An 11,039-nucleotide genomic window follows, 5' to 3' on the forward strand; every position below is an offset into this window, starting at 1 on the left:
TGGCAATACTTTTTTAAAACCTCAGAATGTCAATGTTGGTTTTTGAACCACAGACATCAGTTTCAGAAGGAATGTAAGCCAGCTCACGGCCCTGCAACCAGACCTGTCTCTGCGACTCACAGGAGATAGCTCTGCGGTTCGCGTGCAATGTGAGAGCACCGATGACAAGGAGGCTGAGTTCACAGAAATGACCGGGAGTGGGATTCAGCTGCCTTTCTTCCTTGTGGTGTAATTACAGCCCTGTCTGGAGACGGGGCACAGCAAACAGCTTTTATTACCTTGTTCACTCCAACACTCAGCGAAGTTATTTTAGTTAAATCACCCCCAAAAAGTTACAAAGCCATTTTATCATGGCCTCACATGAGGCCTGCAATGAGGAGAAAATCTAAAGCTAGAGGTTGATGCATTGAATTATGAAATATTTTTAAGTACCCTTGAAATATTATAATTGTACAGTTTATGCCAACTACAATTTGAAGGCATATAGATTTAGCTTAAGAGAACACTTTTCTGTTTGAAATGTCTTCTCACAGAAATTTGCTTAATTAGTAACTGGTTAGATGCTTTAGAGCAGACCAGATTTTAATCATTAACTTCCACAGAGCTGTTCGTGGTGTTGTGTGGGTGTGCAGGAAGTTAAGCGAGCTGGAGGTTCTATTGAGCAGATGGCCGGGTGCCGCAGGACACGAGGCAAGATTCTAGGGCTCTTCTGATTCTGGTTCAGCTGCTGGTTTGCTGTCACCTTAAACAAGTCGCTTTCCTCTGATCCTTGATTTCCTCATCTGTAAAATAAGGTTAAACAACAGAATGTGTGAACTCCCTTCCAGCTGTGTCTTACTTCCTAAAAGTTTGACATTTCTGACTGTCTAGATAACAAAGATACTGTGAGGCTCCAGGACAAGGTGAAACCCAAAGAGGGAGGGGCTCAGTGTTTGAGCATCAATCGACCAGAAGGTCACGGTTCAATTCTTGGCCACGGCATATGCCCAGGTTTCAGGCTTAATCCCCACTAGGGGGCGTGCAGGAGGCAGCTGACTGGTGATTCTCTCTCAGCATTTGTCTCTTATCTCTCTCCCTCTCGCTTCCTCTCTGAAATCAATCAGTAAGTAAATATATATAGAGAGAGAGGCTCTGAAGGAATGCAGAAAAGCTTCTTGCGAAGCTGCCTCACAGGCATCCTAGTATTCCCAGCTCACCCCTGTATGATGTGTAATCCCAGACTCCTGTTTCAACACGACCTTTCTGCTTTCTTTGGGCCCTTTCCTTACTGTTGAGTGACAGTGCTCTGCTCTGCCCACTGGGGCACCTTGCAGAGTTCTCACTTCCTCAGCATTCTGGCATGCTTTTGTTAAGCCTAACACATTGGTTCATCCACTCTAAAGTATTCAATACGGCCCTGACCGGTTCGGCTCAGTGGATACAGCGTCGGCCTGCGGACTGAAGGGTCCAGGTTCGATTCCGGTCAAGGGCATGTACCTTGGTTGCGGGCACATCCCCAGTAGGGGGGTGTGCAGGAAGCAGCTGATCAATGTTTCTCTTTCATCGATGATTCTAACTCTCTATCCCTCTCCCTTCCTCTGTAAAAGGTCAATAAAATATATTTTTTTAAAAAATATTCAATACTGATAGCCTTTCTCCAGGCCCCTTCTTCAGGGATACTTATTTGTTAACTCATATTAAGTCCTTATAATTTCACACAGTCTCTAGGGAGAAGTTTGGAGCACCAAGACATGCTTCATCATACTTCTTGAGGTCAAGGAATGGTAGAGTTGTGACTTAGGTTGTCCCCTCCTTCACCCCCTCTATGTCACTATCCCCATCTCCAGTTTTTTGCTAGAGGGAAGAAATCAGTCATTAACCATTATCATGCCTCCTTCCATCTGCCCCCCCTCCCCCCAGACCTGCCAGTTATCTCCTCCAAACCTCACCCACTTCAGGTCCCTGAACTCACCTGCACTCTGCTCCCTACCAGTTAGTATAATTAAGACTGCATTCGTGAGGGCTCCCTATAAGGGCCTTCACTGTTCCATCTTGTTTGAATCCCATCACCCGTCCCTGAGAGTAAAGATTAGCCCCATTCACAGAGGGACCACCTCTGGCTAGCTGGCCTCATGTCCCACCTCCCCACCTAAGAGAGTCTTTCCAGATAGTACTCTTCCTCTCTCCCTTTACTTCTCTTTCCAAATAAGACTTCTTTCTCCTTTCCAAAAATCTGAGCCTGTAGCCTCCTGTTTCCTCCATGTTCCTAGGCTTGAGTCTTCAATGTCCCCTCTGCTGGCTGTGCATGTGTTCGGTTCGCCCTGTCCCTGGCATAATAGTCCTTCCTTGCCCAGTCCGTCCTTCCATCACCCACTTTTTCCCTCCCAGCTTCACCAGCACTCCCAATTGGTCATTCACTCCCAGGTCCCTGTTACTGGGGAGATACGGGGAGATAAGAAAATGAGGAGCCCTGGGTGCTTGTCTTCTTGAGGGAAAGGTCACACTCAAGAGACAAAGTGTAAAAAAATAAGATTCATTTAATATGTGGTGACAGGAGAAGATTTGACTTTGGGTGGTGGGCACACGGTGCAATATACGGACCTTGTAACAGAGAAACCCACACCTGAAGCCTATATGTTCATGTTGACAAATGTCATCCCAATAAACTTAATTTGTAAAAGAGAATTTGTTGAGCACAGCAAAAACATTCTTAGGACAGTGAAACAAGGAAGGACATAGAAGAAGCAACAGGAGAGCCTAGGCTGGGCTGCTTTCACTCACTGAGAAGTTAGAGAAAAAGGGGAAAAGGGGGCCTTGGAAATAGGTTCAGGGGGTTAGCCCAGGACAAGCTGCTGCTAATTCATTTAATATGTGGTGACAGGAGAAGATTTGACTTTGGGTGGTGGGCACACGGTGCAATATACGGACCTTGTAACAGAGAAACCCACACCTGAAGCCTATATGTTCACGTTGACCAATGTCATCCCAATAAACTTAATTTTTAAAAGAGAATTTGTTGAACACAGCAAAAACATTCTTAGGACAGTGAAACAAGGAAGGACATAGAAGAAGCAACAGGAGAGCCTAGGCTGGGCTGCTTTCACTCACTGAGAAGTTAGAGAAAAAGGGGAAAAGGGGGCCTTGGAAATAGGTTCAGGGGGTTAGCCCAGGACAAGCTGCTGCTGCCCATTGCTCCCCTGGTTGCAAGTCTCATGGGGTCCCTTAGAAGTTAGAGGACACCTGGCGAGGGGGTGGGGGGGGATGGCACTGGCATGCTTCTTGGAGAGAGTGCACTGGGACCTTCATTTTTAGGAGTTTTAAAGACTGGGCTTTAGGGGAGGTCTTAGGAACAGATCAATAGAATATTCATCAGCTTTATGCTGATGCACCAAAATGAGATTTATACTCTTAACCTATCTGTCCTTGGGTGTGGTTGGCAAATGTCACTTAACTGGATTTGTGTTATCTGTCTCCCCGAGTAGGAAGATTTAAACTATTTACCCTCTAGTTAGGGAGAAGTGAAAAGCATTTACTCTGTGTCCTTGGTTTAGGGAAGATAGGATTTACTAAGTGGACACAAACTGCTGTTTAAGCATGTTTCCCCATTCTACTCGCCCTGAAATTTTCCTAGCTCCCCACTATTCTATAACAGCCTCCATCATCTGGACCAGTGGCAACGCTGCAGATACTCAAAGAGTACTTGTTGAACAACTCCGGTGTCTTGATGGGCAACTCCAGGAGGCACAGTCCACAGAGGATGGCCTTATCAATTAGATATTGATTAGATAGTGAGCTATTTGCCATTCAGGATTAGTTACTTTGAAAGAAGATAAAGATTATACTTATTAACTTAGTTTCACTTGATATGACACTGAGTCCTCCATGTTTTCTTGCTCATATAAGGTGGCTAACTAGTCATCTAATTGCCAGTGACTTGTTTGCCTGATCCAGGTCTCACTCCCCAATGTTTGAGACTTTATCTTATCTATGACTGTTATTGCTGTGGCTCAGGATGTGGGTGACACCTACACACTTGGGGTAAAATATATATACAACCCATTGAACTCAGGTGACCAGAAAGTAATCTGAACAACCCGTGACTATATGATTGCCTTTCAAAACCTGACAGGTTGCTACAACGTAGATCTCTTTGAGTAAGTGGGTTTTGGGGAAATTGTGTTTACTCAACGAAGTTGCAACTAAAGGGTACTTTTTTGTTTTTAAGACTAGCTAATCAGCAAGTCCATCACTGATAAGGAAAACCTTGCTTTTCAGAAAACACTTTTCAATCTCCTTCCTAGAGTCCTTAGTCTCAAGAAGATCCTTTTCTGCCTCTTCGTCTGTCTTCCCACTGAAATCCTATTGTTAAGATCACCTTTCTGGACAACCGAAGCTCCAGAATTTATCTGTATTAGTAGACTCTCTAATGACTTCGGCTCAGTCTAGAGAAGGCACTCAAAGCACAGAAAGGCAAAGATGGATGGGCTTGGTTTTCTAATCCATTTAACTGTGAGGACATGATTGTCATTCCACTATTATTAATAGTTTCCATTATTGTTAATCATGCTTTAGTAATAATCAAATTATTTGCACTTTCTTTAAAAATACAAAGCAATCTAACAAGCTAATCATTTATCTCTCTCTCTTTTCCTAACTTCACTCTGGATCCCTTCTCAAATTAACTGTTTTATTCTTTCAGAATGGGTCCTGCCTTTCCGTTAAGGAGATAACATACTTCTGAAGATGACTGAAAAAGAGGTGTCACCTGGGGAGTGGCAAGAGGACTCAAAACAATATGCTTTGCGTATTGTTTTTCTAGGGTAGTAATTATAGTATAACTTCAACTTTGGGTCCTGCTATTTTCACATAACACATCATGAACATTTTCCCATGGTGCTGTAGTCTTCATAACCATTTTTACTAAGTAGCTTAAATTCTAAGCAAGCATCTGAATTCTTGTTCCTGGTAGATTTCTCTGCTATAAATGGATTTTTGGTAAATACTTCATAAATCAGCTTCCCAACCTGCTATGAGGAAAGTGTTTGACTTGGGAAGACAGTGCCCCTGAAGACTCTCCACAGCAGCCGATTGAAACAGGAACAATTCCCTTAAAACTCTTCAATTTGGTCAAGGGGGGGGGGGGGGGGGGGACTCTTTGTAATACCTTAAGCAATAAAACAAAATTTAAAAAATAAATTTTAAAAAGTATTTAAAAAAAAACTCTTCAATTTGAACGATCATCTTTTCAGCTGGTGACTCCCATTCCTGCAAGATGAGCTCAGGGTGGACTCACACCCTATGTATTTTCCCTTTGCTTCCGTGTAAGTTCTCAGCCAGCCACACTTCAGTTTGATGACTTCTTTTTTGCCACTGAAGTTCAGTCTCCTAGGACAGGAAAGGGGCCCAGTCGGTTCTCAGACCTGCTTTTGGCCAAGACCCCGGGGCACCAGCTTATAAGAGAAGAGAAGCTATCTTTGCTTCTTCAAAAACTTGGGAGAAGGTGAACTAAATAATTTTTATCTGATTTAAATCTTTTATGCTATAATAATATGAGCTTTATTGTGTTATATTATTGTCTTGATATATTGGGGTCTTTTTTTAAGCTTTCAAATGAACTAGAAAACAACATCATGCTCAAACGAATTAAGCTACGCTTGCCGCCGTTCCTGCCTTAATTTAATCATTGTAACTCTCCTATTTGCATTACTTCTTCCTTTCTAGGCCTTTTAATGATGTCCCCTTGCCTGCCCTCCCTGTGTATTATGAATTGCACAGTAACTTAAGCTTTCTTGTTTACATGGAACATGATCAATTTATTTAGCGCTTCCTAATTGCTGCCTGGTTATGGAGTTCTAGCTATACTTGCTTCTCCTTCCTTTAATCCTTTTTTCTTCCTTCTTTTTTTTAAGATTAGAATTGCTTAAATTGCCTTTTTTTAAAAGCAGCTTTATCAAAGTATAACTTACATACCATTAAATTCACCTAGTTTAAGTGTAAAGTTCAATGGTTTTTCGTAAAGTTACAAAACTGCAAACATCACCACAATTCAGTTTTAAACATCCCTTGGGCCCATTGAGTCAACCCTTTTTCCCCACCCTTGCTCCTAGGCAGCCACTGATCCACTCTCGGCCTCTATAAATTTGCCTTCTCTGGACATTTTATATCAGTTGAATTTTACAGTATTTAGACTTTTGCATCTGGTTTCTATCAGCATAATGTTTTTGAGGTTTATCCCTGTTGTAGTATTAATCATTATTTCATTCCTTTTTATTGCTAAATACTGGTAGTATTCCATTGTAGGGATATACCACATTTGTTTATCCATTTACCAGTTGATTGGCATTTGGGTTGTTTCTACTTTTTACCTATTACAAAAAATGCTGCTATTGAATATCGAAGTACAAATCTTTGGATGTGTTTTCATTTCTCTTGAGGAGATCCCCAGAAGTAAAGTTGCTTAGTCATATGATAAATTTATGGTTAACTTTTTAGAAATTGCCAAACTATTATCCAAAGCAGCTGTATCATTTTACATTTTCACCAGCAACACGTGTGGGTTCCAATTTCTTCACATCCTTGCCAACCCCTTGTATTCCCTTATGATAGCTATTCTAGTAGGCATGAGATAGTATCTCATTGCATTTCCCTGATGAGTAATGATGTTCAGCATCTTCTCATGAGCGTATTAACCATTTATATATCCCCTTTGGTAAAGTGTCTGTTGAAATCTTTTACCTGTTTCTTAACTGGGTGGTTTTGTTGCTGGACAGGGAGCCTCCTCAGGCCAGCCTGTCATATGTGGGTTTCATGCAGGAAAGGATTTCACAACACATGTCCAGGTGACTTTGAGAGTGCATTTATTAAAGCTGGGGACAGTGACTCAAGGAAAGCCTAAGGTAGAAGCCCTTCTCAAAAACATTATAGGAAAGTGAGCCAAGGCAGGGCTGCTGTCAGCTCACTGGAGAGTCAGAAGGGGGACTTGGGGACAGGTCCAGGGAGTTAGCCCGGGACAAGCTCCCTTTGCCCATTGCTCCCCTAGTTGCAAGTCTTGTGGGGCCCCTTACAGTTTAGGAGATGCATGCATGTGGGAGAAGAGGAGGGAGACAGCAAAGGCACTGGTGTGCTCCCGAGAGGGAGAGTGTGTGCTGGGTCCTTTGTTTTGAGGGTTTTTTAAAGGCTGGGCATTTCGGGACGGATCCAATAGAATATTCATCAGCTTTATGCTGATGAGCAAACATGAGACTTATTCACTTAACTTCATCTGTCTTTGGGTGTGGTTGGCAAATGGCACTAATTGGATTTCTGCTATCTGTCTCTTTAAGTAGGATGGTTTAATTAAGCTGTTTACCCTCTGGTTGAGGAGAAGTGTAAACCATTTACATATATATATATATTTCAGAGAGAGGAAGGGAGAGGGAGAGAGTTAGAAACATCAATGATGAGAGAGAATCATGGATCGGCTGCCTCCTGCACACCCCTACTGGGGATCAAGCCCGAAACCCGGGAATTGAACTGTGACCTCCAGGTTCAAAGGTTGACGTTCAACCACTGAGCCACACCAGCTGGGCTAAACCATTTACTCTTAAGTGTCCTTGGTTAGAGAAGATAGGACTTGGGGATTTACTGGATGGCTGTAAACTGCTTGACCATTTAACTATCTGTCTCGGTTTCCCTATTCCACTTGTCCTGGCTTACTAACCTGTCTGGGTTTTTCTAATTGCATCGAATCGTTCTTTATGTGTTCTGGACACAAGTCCTTTATATTTTATAAGATGTATGGTATGCAAACATTCGCTCCCAATCTGGTGTTTAACTTCGTTTTTTATAATGGTGTTTTGAAATGTAAAAGTCTTTAATTTTGATGAGGTCCTATTGAATCAATTTTTTTCCCTCATAGACCATGCTTTCAATGTTCTATCTAAGGAATCTTTGCCTAACCCAAAGTTACAGAAAATTTTTCCAATGTTCTTTTCTAAAAGTTTTCAAGTCTTAGTTCTGACATTTAAGTCTGTAATCTATTTTGAGTTACTTTTTGTGTATGGTGTTTTAAATCAGGCTTTCTTATCCTCAACCCGATTGACACATTGGGCTTCATCATGCTGTGCTGGGGAGTCCACCCTGTGCATCCTTAGAGGTTTAGCAGCATACCCAGCTCAGCCTCCTCAAGGCCAGTAGCACCCCAAGCCTCACCTGCAATAACCAAACCTGTCTCCAGACAAATGTTCCCTGGGAGGCCAAAATCACCACCAGGGAAAACCACTGGACTAACGTAATATTTTATATACAGTGGGGCCTTGACTTACAAGTTTAATTCGTTCTGAGACCGAGCTCATTAAGGAGCTCATTAACTCAAATTACTCTATCAACTCAATGCAAAAAATCGCCTAGAGACAGCTGGTATCTCAAAAAACTCGTTAGTCAGGACACTCGTAAGTCAAGGCCCCACTGTATGTGAATATCCAATTGTTCCAGACTCATTTGTTGAAAACTATTCTTTCCCTCTTTGAATTGCCTTGGCAACTTTGTAGAAAATCAGTGTGTGGCAGGCAGTTGGACATGGGCAGAGCAGAGACCATGGGCCAGGTACAGAAGGTCACCAGGGTGGAAAGCCACGGGTGCCTAGCAATGGACCATTGCAGGGTGGGACCTCACCCCCAGGGTGACCTTTCCTCCCCTAGCATATCACTGGTCATACGGGTTGGACCCCTGACCTTTCCTCCCTAAAGATAACATTTAGGCCTCAGCTGTATTTCAGCCCCAGGTCCAGAAAAGCAGTAAAACCAGACCAATGACCCCTCAGGACCAGCTGCCTTGGATAATGACCCCCAGCCCTGGCACCAACCAATCAATCAGTGGAGACCACAACCCTGAAAGGACCCACCTGGAAAGCGGCTGAATATTCTGTGAAGATCTTTCCCTGGGACCCTCCCTAAAATCTCCACCCTTAAAACCCTTAGAAAGAGGCTCTCCCTCCCCACGCCTGCGCCTTTCTCTTTCTCTCCCCCCCCCCCCCCCCCCCCCACGCTCCCTCTTCTACCTCTCTACATCTTCGACCTCCCCGCACTCCTAGGGTGTCCTTTACCTTTGTGGACCAAAGGGGCCACATGCTAACCCGTGAAGCTCAGGGAAGGCCTGCATGGCGGTCTTGCATTAATGTGCAAATTCCTTCATTGTTATGTTAATTGTTCCTGCACCCACCTAAGTATGTGTCTATCATTTTACTTTTTATCCAATCCCAGGGGTTTCCCCCTCCCCCCGCCCTCCGCCCCTTTGCTTTCGCCGCCTCTCTAGTCTCTCACCGATGGATTTCATGTCACCCACCTACGTCCCTTTCCTTTGCTTGCAATGTATAAACACAGATGAGCATCATCTCAATTCGCTGAGGTTCTGCTTCCCGGCATATGTCGACAGTTGGGCTCAAATAAACTCACAAAAATTCTTTACAGGTTTCAATGGTTTTTTATGTTAACACCTTTACCTTGTTTCCTAAGTCCATTTCTAGGAATTACTTCTTCCACCTCTCTGATTTTCTAAATAAATGTTCTCTTACTGTTTGGGTTTTGGCTCTGAATTCTTTCCTAGCCAGAACTCAAATAGGTCCTGTCTGAACCCACTGGTCAGGCACCTGGTGCCGTTCCTGCCCCTGCAACAAATTGGCCATAAAAGAAAGATTTGTTTCTGGACTCTCCATTCTTTTCCATCAATCTGTATGACTGTCCTTATGCCAGTACCACACTGTTGTTGTTTTTTTGAATCTTTATTGTTGAAAGTATTACAAATGTCCCCTTTGTGTATTTTTTTTCCCCATTGACCCCCTACACCCTACACCCGCCCCTCCCAGGCCTTCATCACACTATTGTATATGCATATAAATTCCCTGTTTAATCTCTCTCCACCCACCCACCCCACTCTTACCCCTACCCCCGCCTTCCCTCTGAAATTCCAGACTGTTCCATGCTTCTATGTCTCTGGATTTATTTTGTTCATCAGTTTATTTTGTTCATTAGATTCCACATATGAATGAGATCATGTGATACTTATCTTTCTCTGACTGGCTTATTTCACTTAGCATAATGCTCTCCAGGTCCATCCATGCTGTTGCAAATGGTAAGAAGTCCTTCTTTTTTACAGCAGCGTGGTATTCCATTGTGTGAATGTTTCACATCGTTTTTTTCCATTCATCTGTTGATAGGCACTGGGCTGTTTCCAAATCTTAGATATTGTAAATTGCACTGCTATGAACATAGGAGTAAATATATTCTGATTGGTGTTTCTGGTTTCTTAGTATATATTTCTAGAAGTGGGATCACTGGGTCAAATGGGAGTTCCATCTTTAGTTTTTTGGAAACTCCATACTGTTCTCCACAGTGGCTGCACCAGCCTGCATTCCCACCAGCAGTGCACGAGGGTTCCCGTCTCTCCACATCCTCCACAGCAGCAGTCACCAATCGGTGGTCCGCAAACCACTGGTGGTTCGGAGGCCTGAAAGGTTGGCGACCACTGCTCCACAACACTGGTTTGTTGATGGCAGCCATTCTGGCAGGTGTGAGTTGATACCATTATCATTTTAATTTTCATCTCTCGGGTGATTAGTGACTTTTAGCATTATCACATGTCTCTTGGCCTTCTGTATGTCCACTTTGGAGAAGTGTCTATTTAGGTCCTTTGCCCATTTTTTTTTTTTTATTGTATTGTCTTCCTTTTGTTGAGTTGAATGAGTTCCTTATATATTTTTGAAATTAACCCCTTATCACATGTATTATTGGCAAATATGTTCTCCCATGCAGTAGGCTTCCTTTTCATTTTGTCGAAGGTTTCTTTTGCTCTGCAGAAGCTTTTTATTTTGATATAGTCCTATTTGTTTATTTTCTCCTTAGTTCCCTCTGCCCTAGGAGATGTATCTGTAAACATATTGCTATGTTTGAGATGTTTGAGATTTTGCTGCCTATGGTTTCTTCTATATTTTTATGGTTTCACGATTTACTTTTAAGTCTTTTATCCACTTTGTCTTTTTTAATTTTTTTTAATCCATTTTGAGTTTATTCTTGTGTATGGTGTAA

This window comes from Myotis davidii, unplaced genomic scaffold (assembly GCF_000327345.1).
Source record: "Myotis davidii unplaced genomic scaffold, ASM32734v1 scaffold68, whole genome shotgun sequence".
Lineage (NCBI taxonomy): Eukaryota > Metazoa > Chordata > Mammalia > Chiroptera > Vespertilionidae > Myotis > Myotis davidii.